The 22,615-nt window shown below is 39.7% G+C and overlaps 1 long non-coding RNA gene across 1 annotated transcript in view; it reads right to left on the reverse strand.

Annotated features, from left to right (window-relative positions):
- Positions 1 to 22,615, reverse strand: part of LOC133097250 (uncharacterized) — a 120,120-nt gene that overhangs the window by 74,511 nt on the left and 22,994 nt on the right. The window lies entirely within an intron of this gene.

Consider the following 22,615-nt stretch of genomic DNA (forward strand, 5'->3'; position numbering starts at 1 on the left):
CCCTTTACTGGACCTCATGCCATCTAAATTTACTGAGTAAATTGTTAATCTATTTTCAGTCAATCATTAATTGTGATTAAAATTATCAAGTGATTTTTTTCAGCATTAATTGGAAACTGTTGCGTGAAATATGTCTACCCAGAGAAGAAATATCACACTATAAGTATTATCAAATAATTTAGCTACAGTCTTCTTAGATATTAAATTGTATGTCAAGCATTTAAAAGTCAATTTGAGATGAAAAGTAAAGCATATTTTCTAAGAAACAACAACAACAAAAAAATCTTCCAACAAACAAAAGTCCAGGACCAGGTGGCTTCACAGGGGAATTCTATCAAACATTTAGAGAAGAGCAAACACCCATCCTTCTCAAAGTGTTCCAAAAATTTGCAGACAAAGGAACACTCCCAAACTCATTCTACAAGGTCACCATCACCCTGATACCAAAACCAGACAAAGATACTACAAAAAAAGAAAATTACAGACCAATAACACTGATGACTATAGATGCAAAAATCCTCAACAAAATACTAGCACACAGAATCCAACAACACATTAAAAGGATCAAACACCATGATCAAGTGGGATTTATCCCAAGGATGCAAGGATTCTTCAATATACGCAAATCAAACAATGTGATACACCATATTAACAAACTGAAGAATAAAAACCATATGATCATCTCGATAGATGCAGAAAAATCTTTTGACAAAATTCAACACCCACTTATGATAAAAACTCTCCAGAAAGTGGGCATAGAGGGAACCTACATCAACATAATAAAGGCCATATATGGCAAACCCAGAGCAAACATCATTCTCAATGGTGAAAAACTGAAAGCATTTCCTCTAAGATCAGGAATAGGACAAGGATGTCCACTCTCACCACTATTATTCAGTATAGTTTTGGAAGTCCTAGTCACGGCAATCAGAGAAGAAAAATAAATAAAAGAATCCAAATTGGCAAAGAAGAAGTAAAACGGTCACTGTTTGCAGATGACATGGTGCTGTACATAGAAAATCCTAAAGATGCAACCAGAAAACTACTTGAGCTAATCAATGGATTTGGTAAAGTTGCAGGACACAAAATTAACGCACAGAAATCTCTTGCATTCCTATACACTAACAACAAAAGATCAGAAAGAGAAATTAAGGCAACAATCCCATTCACCACTGCAACAAAAAGAATAAAATACTTAGGAATAAACCTACCTAAGGAGGTAAAAGACTGCACTCAGAAAACTATAAGACACTGGTGAAAGAAATCAAAGATGACACAAACAGATGGAGAGATATATTATGTTCTTGGATTGGAAGAATCAATATTGTGAAAGTGACTATCCTACCCAAAGCAATCTACAGATTCAATGCAATCCCTATCAAATTACCAATGGCATTTTTCACAGAACTAGAACAAAAAATCTTAAAATTTGTATGGAGACACAAAAGACCCCGAATAGCCAAAGCAATCTTGAGGGGAAAAAAAACGGAGCTGGAGGAATCAGACTCCCTGACTTCAGACTATACTACAAAGCTACAGTAATCAAGACAATATGGTACTGGCACAAAAACAGAAATATAGATCAATGGAACAGGATAGAAAGCCCAGAGATAAACCCATGCACCTATGGTCAACTAATCTATGACAAAGGAGGCAAGGATATACAATGGAGAAAAGAGAGTCTCTTCAATATGTGGTGCTGGGAAAACTGAACAGTTATATGTAAAAAAATGAAATTAGAACACTCCTTAACACCATACACAAAAATAAACTCAAAATGGATTAAAGATCTAAATGTAAGACTGGACACTATAAAACTCTTAGAGGAAAACATAGGAAGAATACTCTTTAACATAAATCACAGCAAGATCTCTTTTTTAAAATAGATCTTTACTGGAGTATAATTGTTCCACAATACTGTGTTGGTTTCTTGACCCACCTTCTAGAGTAATGGAAATAAAAACAAAAATAAACAAATGGGACCTAATGAAACTTAAAAGCTTTTGCACAGCAAAGGAAACTATAAACAAGATGAAAAGACAACACTCAGAATGGGAGGAAACATTTGCAAACGAATCAACTGACAAAGGATTAATGTCCAAAATATACAAGCAGCTCATGCAGCTCAATACCAAAAAAACAAACAACCCAATCCAAAAATGGGCAGAAGACTAAATAGACATTTCTCGAAAGAAGACATACAGATAGCCAAGAGGCACATGAAAAGCTGCTCAACATCACTAATTATTAGAGAAATGCAAATCAAAACTACAATGAGGTATCACCTCACTCCAGTTAGAATAGGCATCATCAGAAAATCTACAAATGACAAATGCTGGAGAGGGTGTGGAGAAAAGGGAACCCTCTTCCACTCTTGGTGGGAATGTAAATTGATACAGCCACTATGGAGAACAGTATGGAAGTTCCTTAAAAAACTAAAAATAGAATTACCATATGACCCAGCAATCCCACTACTGGGCATATATCCTGAGAAAACCATAATTCAAAAAGACACATGCATCCCAATTTTCACTGCATCACTATTTACAATAGCCAGGTCATGGAAGCAACCTAAATGCCTATTGACAGATGAATGGATAAAGAAGATGTGGTACATATATACAATGGAATATTACTCAGCCATAAAAAGGAATGAAATTGGGTCATTTGTAAAGACGTGGATGGACCTAGAAACTGTCATATGAGTGAAGTAAGTCAGAAGGAGAAAAACAAATATCGTATATTAACACGTATATGTGGAATCTAGCAAAATTGTGCAGATGAACCAGTTTGCAAGGCAGAAATAGAGACAAAGATGCAGAGAACAAGCGTATGGACACCAAGGGGGGAAAGCGGGGTGGTGGGATGAATTGGGAGATTGAGATTGACATATATACATTAATTTGAATAAAATCAATAACTAATAAGGACCTGCTGTATAAAACAAAATAAAATTCAAAAACTATAAACATTAAAAAAGAAAAATCAACTGAGAATGGATCACAGACCTAAATGCAAAATGGAAAACTGTAAAACTTCTAGAAGATAACATAGGAGAAACTCTAAATGACCTTGGGTATGGTGATGGCTTTGAATACAACACCAAAAGCACAACCTATGAAAGAAATAGTTGACAAACTAGATTTCATTAAAATTAAAAAACTTCCGCTCTACTAAAGACACTGTCAAGAGGATGACAGACAAGCCATATACTGGGAGAAAACATATGCAAAAGACATATTTAATAAACAACGATTATCCAAAGTATACAAAGAACTTTTATTTTAACATCTTTGTTGGAGGGGCTTCCCTGGTGGCGCAGTGGTTGAGAATCTGCCTGCCAATGCAGGGGACACGGGTTTGAGCCCTGGTCTGGGAAGATCCCACATGCCGCGGAGCAACTGGCCCGTGAGCCACAACTACTGAGCCTGCGCGTCTGGAGCCTGTGCTCCGCAACGGGAGAGGCCGCGACAGTGAGAGGCCCGCGCACCGCGATGAAGAGTGGCCCCGCTTGCCACAACTGGAGAAAGCCCTCGCACAGAAACGAAGACCCAACACAGCTAAAACAAATAAATAAATAAATTTATAACATCCTTGTTGGAGTATAATTGCTTTACAATGTTGTGTTAGTTTTTGTTGTATAAAAAGTGAATCAGCTATATGTATACATATATCCCCATATCCCCTCTCTCTTGCATCTCCCTCCTACCCTCCCTATCCCACCCCTCTAGGTGGTCACAAAGCACCGAGCTGATCTCTCCGTGCCATGCAGCTGCTTCCCACTAGCTATCTATTTTACAGTTGGTAGTGTATATATGTCAATGTTACTCTCTCACTTCATCCCAGCTTACCCTTCCCCCTCTCCATGTCCTCAAGTCCATTCTCCACATCTGTGTCTTTATTCCTGTCCTCCCCCTAGGTACATCAGAATCTTTTTTTTTTTTTTAGAGTCCATATATATGTGTTAGCATACGGTATTTGTTTTTCTCTTTCTGACTTACTTCACTCTGTATGACAGACTCTAGGTCCATCCACCTCACTACGAATAACTCAATTTTGTTTCCTTTTATGGCTGAGTAATATGCCATTGTATATATGTGCCACATATTCTTTATCCATTCATCTGTCGATGGACACTTAGATTGCTTCTGTGTTCTGGCTATTGCAAATAGTGCTGCAATGAACATTGTGGTCCATGACTCTTTTTTTTTTTTTTTTTTTTTTTTTTTTTTTTAAACATCTTTATTGAAGTATAATTGCTTTACAATGGTGTGCTAGCTTCTGCTTTACAACAAAGTGAATCAGTTACACATATACATATGTTGCCATATCTCTTCCCTCTTGCATCTCCCTCCCTCCCACCCTCCCTATCCCACCCCTCTAGGTGGTCACAAAGCACCGAGCTGATCTCCCTGTGCTATGCGGCTGCTTCCCACTAGTTATCTATTTTACATTTGGTAGTGTATATATGTCCATGACACTCTCTCACCCTGTCACATCTCACCCCTCCCCCTCCCCATATCCTCAAGTCCATTCTCTAGTAGGTCTGTGTCTTTATTCCCATCTTGCCAGTAGGTTCTTCATGACCTCTTTTTTTTTTTTTTTCCCCTTAGATTCCATATATATGTGTTAGCATACTGTATTTGTTTTTCTCTTTCTGACTTACTTCACTCTGTATGACAGACTCTAACTCCATCCACCTCATTACAAACACCTCCAATTCATTTCTTTTTATGGCTGAGTAATATTCCATTGTATATATGTGCCACATCTTCTTTATCCATTCATCCGATGATGGACACCTAGGTTGCTTCCATGTCCTGGCTATTGTAAACAGAGCTGCAATGAATATTTTGGTACATGACTCTTTTTGAATTATGGTTTTCTCAGGGTATATGCCCAGTAGTAGGATTGCTGGGTTGTATGGTAGTTCTATTTTTAGTTTTTTAAGGAACCTCCATACTGTTCTCCATAGTGGCTGTATCAATTTACATTCCCACCAACAGTGCAGGAGGGTTCCCTTTTCTCCACACCCTCTCCAACATTTATTGTTTGTAGATATTTTGATGATGGCCATTCTGACTGTTGTGAGGTGATACCTCATTGTAGTTTTGATTTGCATTTCTCTAATGATTAGTGATGTTGAGCATCCTTTCAAGTGTTTGTTGGCAATCTGTGTATCTTCTTTGGAGAAATGTCTATTTAGATCTTCTGCCCATTTTTGGATTGGGCTGTTTGTTTTTTTGATACTGAGCTGCATGAGCTTCTTGTATATTTTGGACATTAATCCTTTGTCAGTTGCTTCATTTGCAAATGTTTCCTCCCATTCTGAGGGTTGTCTTTTCGTCTTGTTTATGGTTTCCTTTGCTGTGCAAAAGCTGTTAAGTTTCATTAGGTCCCATTTGTTTGTTTTTGTTTTTATTTCCATTTCTCTAGGAGGTGGGTCAAAAAGGATCTTGCTGTGATTTATGTCAAAGAGTGTTCTTCCTATGCTTTCCTCTAATATACAAAGAACTCTTAAAACTCAACAATAAGAATACAAACAATCTGATTTTAAAATGGGCCAAACAACAAGTACATGAAAAGGTGATCATCACTAATCATCAGGGAAATGAGAATCAAAATCACTATGACATATCACCTCACATTTGTTAGAGTCGTTAATTATCAAAAAGGCAAGAAATTACAAGGCAAGGAAGGACAGTAAATGGAACCCTGGTGCCCTGTTGGTAGAAACGTAAATTGGTACTGTAATTATGGAAAACAGTATGGAGGTTCCTCAAAAAATCAAAAATAGAACTACCATATTATCCAGCAATCCCACTTCTGGGTATATATCCAAAGGAAACAAAAACACTATCTCAAAGAGATATCTGTGTCCCCATGTTAATTGCCACATTATTCACAACAGGAAAACAACCAGTGTTCGTCTACAGATGAATGGATAAAGAAAATATGAGTGGATAAAGGAAAAATATATATATAAACCTAATGGAATATTATCCTGCCATAAAAAAGAAGAAAATTCTGCTATTTTCGACAACATGGATGAACCTGGAGGGCACTATGATAAGTAAGTCAGACACAGCATGACAAATACTGTATGATATCACTTATGTATGAAATCTAAAAAACCAAACTCATAGAAACAGAGAGTAGATTGGCAGTTGCCAGAGGCAGAGAGTGGGGGAAGTGGGTGAAAGTGGTCAAAGGGTACAAGTCATAAGCCATAAGATGAATAAGTTCTGGGGATCTAATGTATCCCCAGTGACTATAGCTAACAACACTGTATTACATATTTGAAAGTTGCTATGAAAGTATGTCTTAAAAATTCTCACTGCAGGGGGAAAAATATGTAATAGATGTTTTAACTAACCTTATTGTGGTAACCATTTCATAACGTAGATCTTTCTCAACTTATAATGAGGTTAGGTCCCAACAAACCCATCTTAAGTAGAAAATATCAAGTCAAAAAAGCATTAAGTACACATACCCTACCAAACATCATAGCTTAGCCTAGCCTACATTAAACATGCTCGGAATACACGTTAACCTACAGCTGGGCAAAATCATCTAACACAAAGCCTATTTATAATAAAATATTGAATATCTCATGTTTTTATTGGATACTGAACTGAAAGTAAAAAAAAGAGTGATTGTATATTTGCAGCAACATGGATGGACCTGGAGATGATCATACTAAGTGAAGTCAAGTCAAAAAGAGAAAAACAAATACCATATATCTCTTATATGTGGAATCTAAAGTATGACACAAATGAACCTATCTATGAAACATAAACAGACTCACAGACATAAAGAACAGACTTGTGGTTGCCATGGGAGGGGTGGTAGGGAAGGGATGGGTTGGGAGTTTGGGGTTAGCAGATACAAAGTATTATATATATAATGGATAAACAACAAGGTCCTACTATATAGCACAGGGAACTATATTCAATATCCTGTGATAAACCATAATGGAAAAGAATATAAAAAAGAATGTATATAAATATACATATAACGGAATCACTTTGCTGTACAGCAGAAATTAACAGAACATTGTAATTCAACTATACTTCAATAAATACATACATACATAAAAATGATTGTATAGGTAGAGAATGGTTGTAAGTGTATCAGTTGTTTACCCTCCTGATTGAGTGGCTGAATGGGAGCTGCGCCTGCCACTGCCCAGCATCACAAGAGAGTATCATATTGCATATCATTAGCCTGGGAAAAGATCAAAATTCAAAGCTGGAAGCACAGTTTCTACTGAATGTGTATCACTGTCGACCCATTTTAAGTCACACCACCGTAAGTCAGGGGCTGTCTGTATATATACATCAAATCATCATGTTGTACCCCTTAAACTTACACAACGTTATATGTCAATTATATCTCAATAAACCTGAGGAAATTTTTTTATTTTAAAAAATGTTTTAAAAGTGGGTGGAAGATCTTAACAGATACTTCATCAAAGAAGATATGGTGGGATAGGGCGGGTGGGAGGGAGACACAAGAGGGAGGGGATATGGGGATGTAAGTATACGTATAGCTGATTCACTTTGTTATACAGCAGAAACTAACACAACAATGTAAAGCAATTATACTCCAATAAAGATGTTAAAAAAAAAAAAAGAATGCAAGGTTGTTGCTGCTTACAATTTTGTTATTTTTCTGATATCAAGTTTAATAAATACGTTCTTTTAAAAAAAGAAGATATACAGATGGCAAATAAGCATATGAAAAGATGCTCCACATCATATGCCATTAGGGAAATGTAAATTAAAACAACAAGATACCACTACACACCTATTAGAATGGCCCAAATCCAAAACAGTAACATCACAAAATACTGACAAGGATGTCGCGCAAAAGGAACTCTCATTCTTTGCTGGTGGGAATGCAAAACGGTACAGCCACTTTGCAAGATAGTTTGGGGGTTTCTTACATAACTAAACATACTTTTACCATACAGTCTAGCAATATACAATATATGATCTATAGAATATACAACAGCAAGATTTCACCCTAAGAGTGAACACTATGGACTCTGGGTGATACTAATGCGTCAAAGTCGATTCATCAAATGTAACAGATATATCACTCTGGTGATGGGTGTTGATAATGGGGATAATGTTTGCATGTGAGGGGGTGGGGGTATATGGGAAATCTCTGTGCCTTCCACTCAATTTTGCTGTGATGCTAAAACTGCTCTAAAAAATAAACTCTATTTAAAAATAAAAAGAAATTACCTATTTTAGCTGAATGGAGAATATTACAAAACATTTCTGCTCTCTGAAAGCTAACAAGAATCTACACAACTCTAGAAAGTATATCCTACATAATGGGTTCTTAAACTGGAATTCGTGACCAAACTCCATAAAAATATATGCAAATGTGTGTGTGTGTGTGCGTGTGTTCACACATACATGCATCTTGCCCCCTGGGAAGAATAGCAAAACTTTTATTAAGATTCCTAATGCATGATCACCACCCCTTTCCCCCTTCCCAAAATCTTAAGGATCTCAGCCTATGACAGTCAGCTCTGAGTACCTGCTTCTGACACCTTCATTTTTCCCCAGTGGCTGATACGCAGTAAGCAAATGGTACCGTCACAAGGTCCTTCACCAACCTCACACAAGATGGCAGACTGTAGGCTGCCTGCCATTCTCAGATGTCAACTGATTACCCCTGACAGAGGATCGACTCACATCCCTTCACAGGGGAAGCTGCACTGTGCTCTCAATCTACTAAGAATTCTACTAAGTCTCCCTTCAGGAGTTTCCTTAGGTCCTGGCTACATGCTAATATACAGCAAGGGGTCTGAATGGACCCACAGACATCTGCCAGATGCCAACGCTCCAATACTGACACATTCAGACAGACAAGGCATAAACCTTGGTGAAGGCAGAACACAGCCAAGAAGTCCATTTGATTTTGACTTGGGACAGGCCTCCCAAACTTTGGCAAGCCCTCTATCTATTTTGACCAGTGGTCAATAAGTAAGTGGTTAGAACTATTTCATTATATCTCAAAACTTGACAAAAATGGTACTTTCTTCTAAATAAATCCGCATTGGCTAATTAAAGTGCCTATGCCATTGGCTGGGGTTATGCCAACTCCATGAGGTGATGGCGTTTGCTCCTGCTAATCACAGCCTGTAGTTGGCAGCTACATATGACTTTTGATTAATAAAAGATTAGGGAACAAATTAAGCACATTTAATAAGTATAGTTTTACGAAATTGAGTTATTTGTAGTGAGGTGGATGGACCTAGAGTCTGTCATACAGAGTGAAGTAAGTCAGAAAGAGAAAAACAAATACAGGGTCTGGGCAAGATGGCGGAAGAGTAAGACGCGGAGATCACCTTCCTTCCCACAGATACATTAGAAATACATCTACACGTGGAACTGCTCCTACAGAACACCCACTGAACGCTGGCAGAAGATGTCAGACCTCCCAAAAGGCAAGAAACTCCCCACGTACTTGGGTAGGGCAAAAGAAAAAAGAAATAACAGAGACAAAAGAATAGGGACGAGACCTGCACCAGTGGGAGGGAGCTGTGAAGGAGGAAAGGTTTCCACACACTAGGAAGCCCCTTCGCAGGCGGAGACTGCGGGTGGCGGAGGGGGGAAGCTTTGGAGCCACGGAGGAGAGCGCAGCCACATGGGTGCGGAGGGCAAAGCGGAGAGATTCCCGCACAGAAGCTCGGCGCCGAGCAGCACTCACCAGCCCGAGAGGCTTGTCTGCTCACCCGCCAGGGCGGGCGGGGCTGGGAGCTGAGGCTCGGGCTTCGGTCGGATCGCAGGGAGAGGACTGGGGTTGGCGGCGTGAACACAGCCTGAAGGGAGCTAGTGCGCCACAGCTAGCTGGGAGGGAGTCCGGGAAAAAGTCTGGAACTGCCGAACAGGCAAGAGACTTTTTCTTGCCTCTTTGTTTCACAGTGCGCAAGGAGAGGGGATTCAGAGCGCCGCCTAAACAAGCTCCAGGGACGGGCGCGAGCTGCGGCTATCAGCGCGGACCCCAGAGACGGGCATGAGACGCTAAGGCTGCTGCTGCCGCCACCAAGAAGCCTGTGTGCGAGCACAGGTCACTATCCACACCGCCCCTCCAGGGAGCCTGTGCAGCCCGCCACTGCCAGGCTCCCGTGATCCAGGGACAATTTCCCCGGGAGAACGCACGGCACGCCTCAGGCTGCTGCAACGTCACGCTGGCCTCTGCCGCCGCAGGCTCGCCCCGCATCTGTAGCCTTCCCTCCACCCTGCCTGAGTGAGCCAGAGCCCCCGAATCAGCTGCTCCTTTAACCCCGTCCTGTCTGAGCGAAGAACAGAGGCCCTCAGGCGACCTAAATGCAGAGGCGGGTCCAAATCCAAAGCTGAACCCCGGGAGCTGTGCGAACAAAGAAGAAAAAGGGAAATTTCTCCCAGCAGCCTCAGAAGCAGCGGATTAAAGCTCCACAAACAACTTGATGTACCTGCATCTGTTGAATACCTGAATAGACAACGAATCATCCCAAATTCAGGAGGTGGACTTTGGGAGCAGGATATATTAATTTTTCTCCTTTTCCTTTTTTTGTGACTGTATATGTGTATGCTTCTGGGTGAGATTTTGTCTGTATAGCTTTGCTTTCACCATTTGTCCTAGGGTTCGGTCCGACCGTTTTTTTTTTTTTTTTTTTTTACTTAAAACATTTTTTTTCTTAATAAATGTTTTCTTAATAATTTTTTCCTTATTTTCTATTTTTAAAAATTAAAAAAACTTTTTTCTTAATAAGTTTTTTCATATTTTTTGTTTTAAAAAATTAATATTTTTTCTTAATAAATTTTTTTCTTAATTTTTTTCTTATTTTTAATTATAAAAAATTAATAAATTTATTTTAAAACATTAAAAAAATTTTCTTTCTTAATAAATTTTTCTTAATAATTTTTTTCTTATTTTTTATTATAATAGCTTTATTTTATTTTATTTTATCCTCTTTCTTTCTTTCTTTCTATTTTTTCTCCCTTTTATTCTGAGCCATGTGGATGAAAGGCTCTTGGTGCTCCAGCCAGGCATCAGGGCTGTGCCTCTGAGGTGGGAGAGCCAACTTCAGGACACTGGTCCACAAGAGACCTCCCAGCTCCACGTAATACCAAATGGCGAAAATCTCTCCGAGATCTCCATCTCAACATCAAGACCCAGCTTCACTCAACAACCAGCAAGCTACAGTGCTGGACACCCTATGCCAAACTAGCAAGACAGGAACACAGCCCCATCCATTAGCAGAGAGGTCGCCTAAAATCATAATAAGGCCACAGACACCCCAAAACACACCACCACCACCACCACCACCACACACACTTCAGACGTGGACGTTCCCACCAGAAAGACAAGATCCAGCCTCATCCACCAGAACACAGGCACTACTCCCCTCCACCAGGAAGCCTACACAACCCACTGAACCAACCTTAGCCACTGGAGACAGATACCAAAAACAACGGGAACTACGAACCTGCAGCCTGTGAAAAGGAGACCCCAAACACAGTAAGATAAGCAAAATGAGAAGACAGAAAAACACACAGCAGATGAAGAAGCAGGGTCAAAACACACCAGACCTAACAAATGAAGAGGAAATAGGCAGTCTACCTGAAAAAGAATTCAGAATAATGATAGTAAAGATGATCCAAAATCTTGGAAATAGAATAGACAAAATGCAAGAAACATTTAACAAGGACGTAGAAGAACTAAAGAGGAAACAAGCAACGATGAAAAACACAATAAATGAAATTAAAAATACTCTAGACGGGATCAATAGCAGAATAACTGAGGCAGAAGAACGGATAAGTGACCTGGAAGATAAAATAGTGGAAATAACTACTGCAGAGCAGAATAAAGAAAAAAGAATGAAAAGAACTGAGGACAGTCTCAGAGACCTCTGGGACAACATTAAACGCACCAACATTCGAATTATAGGGGTCCCAGAAGAAGAAGAGAAAAAGAAAGGAACTGAGAAAATATTTGAAGAGATTATAGTGGAAAACTTCCCTAATATGGGAAAGGAAATAGTTAATCAAGTCCTGGAAGCACAGAGAGTCCCATACAGGATAAATCCAAGGAGAAACATGCCAAGACACATATTAATCAAACTATCAAAAATTAAATATAAAGAAAACATATTAAACGCAGCAAGGGAAAAACAACAAATAACACACAAGGGAATCCCCATAAGGTTAACAGCTGATATTTCAGCAGAAACTCTGTAAGCCAGAAGGGAGTGGCAGGATATACTTAAAGTGATGAAGGAGAAAAACCTACAACCAAGATTACTCTACCCAGCAAGGATCTCATTCAGATTTGATGGAGAAATTAAAACCTTTACAGATAAGCAAAAGCTGAGAGAGTTCAGCACCACCAAACCAGCTTTACAACAAATGCTAAAAGAACTTCTCTAGGCAAGAAACACAAGAGAAGGGAAACACCTACAATAACAAACCCAAAACATTTAAGAAAATGGGAATAGGAACATACATATCGATAATTACCTTAAATGTAAATGGATTAAATGCTACCACCAAAAGACACAGACTGGCTGAATGGATACAAAAAACAAGACCCATATATATGCTGTCTACAAGAGACCCACTTCAGACCTAGAGACACATACAGACTGAAAGTGAGGGGATGGAAAAAGATATTCCATGCAAATGGAAATCAAAAGAAAGCTGGAGTAGCAAGTCTCATATCAGACAAAATAGACTTTAAAATAAAGACTATTACAAGAGACAAAGAAGGACACTATATAATGATCAAGGGATCGATCCAAGAGGAAGGTATAACAATTGTAAATATTTATGCACCCAACATAGGAGCACCTCAATACATAAGGCAAATACTAACAGCCATAAAAGGGGAAATCGACAGCAACACAATCATAGTAGGGGACTTTAACACCCCACTTTCACCAATGGACAGATCATCCAAAATGAAAATAAATAAGGAAACACAAGCTTTAAATGATACATTAAACAAGATGGACTTAATTGATATTTATAGGACATTCCATCCAAAAACAACAGAATACACATTTTTCTCAAGTGCTCATGGAACATTCTCCAGGATAGATCATATCTTGGGGCACAAATCAAGTCTTGGTAAATTTAAGAAAATTGAAATCGTATCAAGTATCTTTTCTGACCACAACGCTATGAGACTAGATATCAATTACAGGAAAAGATCTGTAAAAAATACAAACACATGGAGGCTACACAATACACTACTTAATAACGAAGTGATCACTGAAGAAATCAAAGGGGAAATCAAAAAATACCTAGAAACAAATGACAATGGAGACACGACGACCCAAAACCTATGGGATGCAGCAAAAGCAGTGCTAAGAGGGAAGTTTATAGCAATACAAGCCTACATCAAGAAACAGGAAACATCTCGAATAAACAACCTAACCTTGCACCTAAAGCAATTAGAGAAAGAAGAACAAAAAAACCCCAAAGCTAGCAGAAGGAAAGAAATCATAAAGATCAGATCAGAAATAAATGAAAAAGAAATGAAGGAAACAATAGCAAAGATCAATGAAACTAAAAGCTGGTTCTTTGAGAACATAAACAAAATTGATAAACCATTAGCCAGACTCATCAAGAGGAAAAGGGAGAAGACTCAAATCAATAGAATTAGAAATGAAAAAGGAGAAGTAACCACTGACACTGCAGAAATACAAACGATCATGAGAGATTACTACAAGCAACTCTATGCCAATAAAATGGACAACCTGGAAGAAATGGACAGATTCTTAGAAATGCACAACCTGCCGAGACTGAACCAGGAAGAAATAGAAAATATGAACAGACCAATCACAAGCACTGAAATTGAAACTGTGATTAAAATTCTTCCAACAAACAAAAGCCCAGGACCAGATGGCTTCACAGGCGAATTCTATCAAACATTTAGAGAAGAGCTAACACCTATCCTTCTCAAACTCTTCCAAAATATTGCAGAGGGAGGAACACTCCCCAACTCATTCTACGAGGCCACCATCACCCTGATACCAAAACCAGACAAAGATGTCACAAAGAAGGAAAACTACAGGCCTATATCACTGATGAACATAGATGCAAAAATCCTCAACAAAATATTAGCAAACAGAATCCAACAGCACATTAAAAGGATCATATACCATGATCAAGTGGGGTTTATTCCAGGAATGCAAGGATTCTTCAATATACTCAAATCAATCAACATGATACATCATATTAACAAATTGAAGGAGAAAAACCATATGATCATCTCAATACATGCAGAGAAAGCTTTCGACAAAATTCAACACCCATTTATGATAAAAGCCCTGCAGAAAGTAGGCATAGAGGGAACTTTCCTCAACATAATAAAGGCCATGTATGACAAACCCACAGCCAACATTGTCCTCAATGGTGAAAAACTGAAACCATTTCCACTAAGATCAGGAACAAGACAAGGTTGCCCACTCTCACCACTATTATTCAACAGTTTTGGAAGTTTTAGCCACAGCAATCAGAGAAGAAAAAGAAATAAAAGGAATCCAAATCGGAAAAGAAGAAGTAAAGCTGCCACTGTTTGCAGATGACATGATACTATACATAGAGAATCCTAAAGATGCTACCAGAAAACTACTAGAGCTAATCAATGAATTTGGTAAAGTAGCAGGATACAAAATTAATGCACAGAAATCTCTTGCATTCCTATACACCAATGATGAAAAATCTGAAAGTGAAATTAAGAAAACACTCCCGTTTACCATTGCAACAAAAAGAATAAAATATCTAGGAATAAACCTACCTAAGGAGACAAAAGACCTGTATGCAGAAAATTATAAGACACTGATGAAAAAAATTAAAGATGATACAAATAGATGGAGAGATATACCATGTTCTTGGATTGGAAGAATCAACATTGTGAAAATGACTCTACTACCCAAAGCAACCTACAGATTCAATGCAATCCCTATCAAACTACCACTGGCATTTTTCACAGAACTAGAACAAAAAATTTCACAATTTGTATGGAAACACAAAAGACCCCGAATAGCCAAAGCAATCTTGAGAACGAAAAATGGAGCTGGAGGAATCAGGTTCCCTGACTTCAGACTATATTACAAAGCTACAGTAATCAAGACAGTTTGGTACTGGCACAAAAATAGAAACATAGACCAATGGAACAGGATAGAAAGCCCAGAGATAAACCCATGCACATATGGTCACCTTATCTTTGATAAAGGAGGCAAGCATATACAGTGGAGAAAAGACAGCCTCTTCAACAAGTGGTGCTGGGAAAACTGGACAGGTACATGTAAAAGTATGAAATTAGAACACTCCCTGACACCATACACAAAAATAAACTCAAAATGGATTAAAGACCTAAGTGTAAGGCCAGACACTATCAAACTCTTAGAGGAAAACATAGGCAGAACACTCTGTGACAGAAATCAAAGCAAGATCCTTTTTGACCCAGCTCCTAGAGAAATGGAAATAAAAACACAAATAAACAAATTGGACCTAATGAAACTTAAAAGCTTTTGCACAGCAAAGGAAACCATAAACAAGACCAAAAGACAACCCTCAGAATGGGAGAAAATATTTGCAAATGAAGCAACTGACAAAGGATTAATCTCCAAGATTTACAAGCAGCTCATGCAGCTCAATAACAAAAAAAAAACAACCCAATCCAAAAATGGGCAGAAGACCTAAATAGACATTTCTCCAAAGAAGATATACAGATTGCCAACAGACACATGAAAGAATGGTCAACATCATTAATCATTAGAGAAATGCAAATCAAAACTACAATGAGATATCATCTCACACCGGTCAGAATGGCCATCATCAAAAAATCTACAAACAATAAATGCTGGAGAGGGTGTGGAGAAAAGGGAACCCTCTTGCACTGTTGGTGGGAATGTAAATTGATACAGCCACTATGGAGAACAGTACGGAGGTTCCTTAAAAAACTAAAAATAGAACTACCATACGACCCAGCAATCCCACTACGGGGCATATACCCTAAGAAAACCATAATTCAAAAAGAGTCATGTACCAAAATGTTCATTGCAGCTCTATTTACAATAGCCAGGACATGGAAGCAACCTAAGTGTCCATCATCGGATGAATGGATAAAGAAGATGTGGCACATATATACAATGGAATATTACTCAGCCATAAAAAGAAATGAAATGGAGGTATTTGTAGTGAGGTGGATGGAGTTAGAGTCTGTCATACAGAGTGAAGTAAGTCAGAAAGAGAAAAACAAACACAGTATGCTAACACATATATATGGAATCTAAGGAAAAAAAAAAAAAAAAAGGTCATGAAGAACCTAGTGGCAAGACGGGAATAAAGACACAGACCTACTAGAGAATGGACTTGAGGCTATGGGGAGGGGGAGGGGTAAGATGTGACAGGGTGAGAGAGTGTCATGGACATATATACACTACCAAATGTAAAATAGATAGCTAGTGGGAAGCAGCCACATAGCACAGGGAGATCAGCTCGGTGCTTTGTGACCACCTAGAGGGGTGGGACAGGGAGGGTGGGAGGGAGGGAGACGCAAGAGGGAAGAGATATGGGAACATATGTATATGTATAACTGATTCACTTTGTTATAAAGCAGAAACTAACACACCACTGTAAAGCAATTATACTCCAATGAAGATGTTTAAAAAAAAAAAAAGACAAATACAGTATGCTAGCACATATATATGGAATCTTAAAAAAAAAAAAAAATGGTTCTGAAGAACCTAGGGGCAGGACAGGAATAAAGACGAAGATGTAGAGAATGGACTTGAGGACATGGGGAGGGGGAAGGGTAAGCTGGGACGAAGTGAGAGAGTGGCATGGACTTATAAATACTATCAAATGTAAAATAGATAGCTAGTGGGAAGCAGCCACATAGCACAGGGAGATCAGCTCGGTGCTTTGTGATCACCTAGAGGGGTGGGATAGGAAGGGTGGGAGGGAGACGCAAGAGGGAGGAGATATGGGGATATATGTATATGCATAGCTGATTCACTTTGTTATAAAGCAGAAACAAACAGACCATTGTAAAGCAATTATACTCCAATAAAGATGTTAAAAAAAATAAATAAAATAAGTATAGTTTTACAGGGAAAACTTTTTTTCAGAAAAAAATATTCACAGATACCTTGATGGAAGTCCAGAGATGGTATCACTTAATCACTTCCAGCCGTTTTATTTGCTGAATCTTCTCAGCTCAGCTTTGTAACCAGCACAGCCATCCCTGTGCCCTGTCTGACCGGGCCAGGCATTGGGCGGACACGACCCAACACCTCTACAGCCTAGCCTTTGGTTGTTGGTGTTACCAGCTAGCACTGCTGGTACCTCCAGACCTCTGTCCCCATGCTGTCAGCACTCCCAGCTATAGCACCCCAGACATCTGTCCCTGCTACCAGACCTCAGGACAAAAGCCAAACTTGTGGCCCAAGGGGACATGAACACAGGAGTTCAGGACATCTGCTTCTGCCTCTTTCACTAAGTGAAAGCCAAATCGGTAGACTGATTGGCAGTTAGAAGTTGTCCAGTCCCAAGAAATAAGGTGAGCTAATATGCACCACAATGTGGAAAGACAAGCACCACATCATACACATAAGAAATATAACATACTTTACAAACAGACAAAATAATCACCCAGGATGAGTTGCCAGTCACAAATTACACAGTTCAAAATTGTCTTAGTAAATATGTATTCAGTACAAAAATAATCTTTTAAAAGACCACAGGGCACCGGACGCATCAAGATGATTAAGACACAATCCTTGCTCTTCACACGTCTTCAATCTAGATAAAGAACAACTAGGTAAATATACAAATGACAATTTGGTGAGGTGACTGAAAGAGTATTTTCTAAGAAGTAACCATGACAGGTTCAAAGAAGGGAGTGGTTTCATCAGGTTTCATGGAGGGGCTAGTGTTTGGAAAATGGAGCCAGCACAGCTGGGGAAAGCATGGTGAACAAAGGGGAGAGCAAAGGCAAGGACGTGAATCCCAAGAAGCAGGCGAGGTGTTTTGGAAACAAGAAGCCATTCAGTTCCCTGGGATGCACAAGGAGCAGGCATTGGAAAAAGAAGGTGGAGAGGAATGTGGGGCCCACCTTAGAGAAGCAGGAACTGTGGCATTAAAGGCCATACACTCCCAGCGCCACACTGCATGGGCTCAAATCCCCATTCTGCCTCTTGCTAGATTTGTGACCTTAGGTATAACTTCTTTGTAGCTCAGTTTCTTCAGCTGTAAAATGAGGACGATAATAGTGCCTGCCACATAGGGTTGTGAGAATGAAATGGATTAATGTGTGTAAAGTGTTTAGAACAACGAGTGTAGCTGGCACTTAGCAAACGCAGCATGAGTGACAGGTGCCAACGTTATGACCATGGGGTATCTGAGAGACCAACGTGAAGTGTCTGCACTCAATTTGGACACAGAGCCAGGGAAGTTTTTCTGAGCTGGGAGGCGATTAGATTAGAACTGGATGTTAAGAGGATAAGTCTGGCAAGCTGTAAGGGATGAAATGAGATGGTGGTGGGGGCGAGGAAGTGGGTGGCAAGTAAACATAGTGCAAGTCATGGGCACCAGGCGGTAAAAGAGGGACTGAGTTCTCTCCCTGAAGACAATGTGGGTGGTTCCGAGGGGACCTTGGATGTGGATGGCTGTCTTCCCTCAGAGTCCTCCTCCTCATCCAAACCACCTGATTGAAACGTAGAGGAAATTGAAAAGTATTTAATACCTGTGGCAAGAAGCTTCTACCAGCCTGAACCAAAGGATGGAAAGCAACTCTTGATAGAGCAAAAGGAAAACTGACCTCTAAAAGCTTCCTGTGTTCCTTCTGTAGCCTGAACTAAGACTGAAAGGAAATTGAGTCCTGTTTAAAAGGACACACAGTTCTTCATGTTAACAGATATTTTCCTCTTCAGAAGGTACTGAGGATTGCTAAAAGCTTCTGCACAGCAAAGGAAACCATAAACAAAATGAAAAGACAACCCACAGAATGGGAGAAAATATTTGTAAACAAAGTGACTGATGAGAGATTAATCTCCAAAATATACAAACAGCTCATGCAGCTCAATATCAAAAACAAACAAACAACCCAATCAAAAAATGGGCAGAAGATCTAAATAGACATTTCTCCAAAGAAGACATACAGATGGCCAAAAAGCACGTGAACAGATGCTCAACATCGCTAATTATTAGAGAAGTGAAAATCAAACCTACAATGAGGTATTACCTCACACCAGTCAGAATGGCCATCATCAAAAAGTCTACAAACAATAAATGCTGGAGAGGGTGTGGAGAAAAGGAAACCCTCCTACACCGCTGGTGGGAATGTAAATTGGTATAGTCACTATGGAGAACGATATGGAGGTTCCTCAAAAAACTAAAAATAGAGCTACCATATGATCCAGCAATCCCACTCCTGGGCATATATCTGGAGAAAATCGTAATTCGAAAAGATACATGCACCCCAATGTTCATTACAGCACTATTTACAATAGCCAAGACATGGAAGCAACCTAAATGTCTATCAACGGAAGAATGGATAAAGAAGGTGTGGTACGTATATATAATGGAGTATTACTCAGCCATAAAAAAGAATAAAATAATGCCATTTGCAGCAACATGGATAGACCTAGAGATTATCATACTAAGTGAAGTAAGTCAGAGAGAAAAAGACAAATATCATATGATATCACCCATATATGGAATCTAATTTTTTTTAAATGATATAAATGAACCTATTTACCAAACAGGAATGGACTCACAGACTCTGAAAACAAACTTATGGTTACCAAAGGGGAAAGGGGGGGAGGGATAAATTAGAGTTTGAGATTAACATATACACACTATTGTGTATCAAATAGATAATCAACAAGGACCTACTGTATAGCACAAGGAACTCTATTCAATATTCTGTAATAACCTATTACAGAATCTGGAAAAGAATCTGAAAAAGAATGGATATATGTATATGTATAACTGAATCACTTTGCTGTACACCTGAAACTAACACAACATTGTAAATCAACTGTACCCCAATATAAAATAAAAATTAAATTAAAAAATAAAGTCTACCAAGTCACACACACAAAAAAATCCCCTTCTATGGGCTTGCTCCCAGACTGGGTTCTCACTGTAACTTAATTCTAGGAGATCAAACAATTTCAATACCTATTAAAATGCAAAAGATCACCTTTCCCACCCAAATGTAATATCTCAGCAAGATAACTTATTCAATTATCAATAAGCGAGTCACTACTGAGGCCCCACAGGACAGCTGGGTTTGACTGGAAGCCTGGAGGAGGACCTGATCTAGAACTCTGGATAACAGAGGGGCCATGAGTAGGGGGCAAAAGCACACAGTGGGGAGGGAGTGGGAACAGAGGCCATGTTAAGGATGGAAGGCAGATGTAGAAAGGAGAGCAAAGGGGCTTAGGGAATGCATTTGCCAATCTCAAAATTTTGTTGGAAACCAGCCCTAACATGTTTAATGAAGCCGACATCTGCCACCCAAACTATACAACATGGACCCTCACTGGCACTTGACTCAGCACTCCCTCCTTCTGGATGCATGTACAAGCCTGCCAGGGACCTCTACTCACTCGGAAAAAGGAGAAAGAGAGACAGCAAGAGAGTGTGAGATCAAGAAAGAGTGAGAGGGAGACCAACTGATTTGTACAGTTTTAATCCTCTGTGATTTCAGAAGGTCTGAAGGGAGTAGATGTCTCCCTTTCCATTGGCCCAAGAAGCCACTAAAATTACAAAACTCAGGACTCCTTTATATTTCATGGGAAGACTGTGACAGGCTACATGGCTAGAAAGAGTAAAAAACCAAGTGTAACGAGGAAATTACTTTAAGCTGAGTTATAGAGAGGTTTGCTGTTAACAACTCTGGGAATTAAAAGTTTCTCTCTGGTTCTTGAATGGGGATAGCAGTGCCACCGACCTCTTTGGGAATGCAGCAAACTTCTTCTCTTCTGGTCAATATGTGACCATTCCCTACCCTCCTCTTTTCCACAAGCATTTAATTAGGGAAGAAATAGCCAACTCAGCCAGAAAGGCAGTCATCCTGTGATAGACTGGCCAACTCATCGGACATGACAGAGCACATCCTCAGCCTGCTCAGGAAACCCTGGGGTCCCTGGGGGCTGGCATCCCCGAGAGACTGCTCTTTAATTGGCTCCCCCACATTGCTGAGAGCTCGCCCAGCATTCAGGGCAGAGATGACTGCTTCACGGGCACCACTACACACTGGCTGACTAATGAGTCACGGTCACCTGCATACACTCACTGATGCTGCTATAGCTAACGAATCCCACGTGTGCTGCCAACCTGGAGGGGCGAGTCAGGCTTGGATTCTGCAGCTACTAGGCCCTTCCAGCAGAGCTAAAAGAGGATGATGACCCAGTAAGTCTGAGGACTGACATCTTCTTTTTTGGACAGTTACTAAGCAGGCAGTATCCTCACGTGAAAAATTAGTGCCCTTCCATCAAATGTGGATCAATAACACCTTCCCAGCCCAGGGATCAGAGCCTCGGCCTCTCATTGACATGGAAACTGGACTTTGGAAGCTTTCACTCTAGATTCACTTTGATACACTCACAAAAGAAACATTATCTGCCTGTATTTGCTGATCCAATCCAACTGAATTAATCGTGATTCATTTCAATAGAGAAACTCTCTTGCAGGCAGGGCTCTGTGCAAAACGAATTTCAGAGTTAAGCCACAGGAGTGAGTTGCTTTTTCTTGGGCTTTTCTATGTGGGTTACCATGGTACTCCCTTTGAACATATTTCATATTTTCAATACACAAAAATACCACAGAAACGATTTGGACAATGTCTGGAGGGAACTGCCCACAAATAATGCACATGCATCTCACACTATTTCTCTGGTGGAAGGAGAGACAGCCGTGTCCCTTTCCCGGGCTCATCTCCCCCATGGATGGAGTCCAGGATTGGCGGACTGAAAACCTTTCTCACCTTAAGTGAGTCTCACCTTCTGTCCCAGATGTAACCATGTCTGAATTAATTTCAATTACTTTAATACAATTAATTCCATTGCCTTGTTCATGGGATCAATCCTCTTTTAAACTAAAACACTCCTTAGAAGGGGAGTGTCCTGGGAGTATCTCAGTGGAATGAGTTCATGAATAGACTTCTATTATAGGAGGAGTCCCAGGCAATGGGAGAGGACTGAGTCCAGTGGCTAGGAAATAAAAAGATGCTGAAATAGAGGGAAAGGATCTAAAAAGGCTATATAGGAAAAACCAGACACACTTTGCCTGTTTCACAATTTTGCCAGGGATTGCTGGCCCTTTCCAACCTAACCCCAAAGAAGGAGTTTCCCAAGAAAGGTCTGATCTGTTCATAATGATCCAGTATTGGAAAAAACATCTACTGTATAAGCCAAAAGAAACATGCAGGTCTTAAACAGATACATAATTCAAAAACCTACACAGGTTAATACTCGATCAAAAGTCAAAGGATTTCCAAGTTTGTTTGGGACTTTTTCCCCTGTGGCAGAGACAGTACATGCAATGCTGAAAATTCTACCAGTGAGTTTACTGAAGGCAACGACCCACAGGAC

Source organism: Eubalaena glacialis, chromosome 9 (assembly GCF_028564815.1).
Source record: "Eubalaena glacialis isolate mEubGla1 chromosome 9, mEubGla1.1.hap2.+ XY, whole genome shotgun sequence".
Classification (NCBI taxonomy): domain Eukaryota; kingdom Metazoa; phylum Chordata; class Mammalia; order Artiodactyla; family Balaenidae; genus Eubalaena; species Eubalaena glacialis.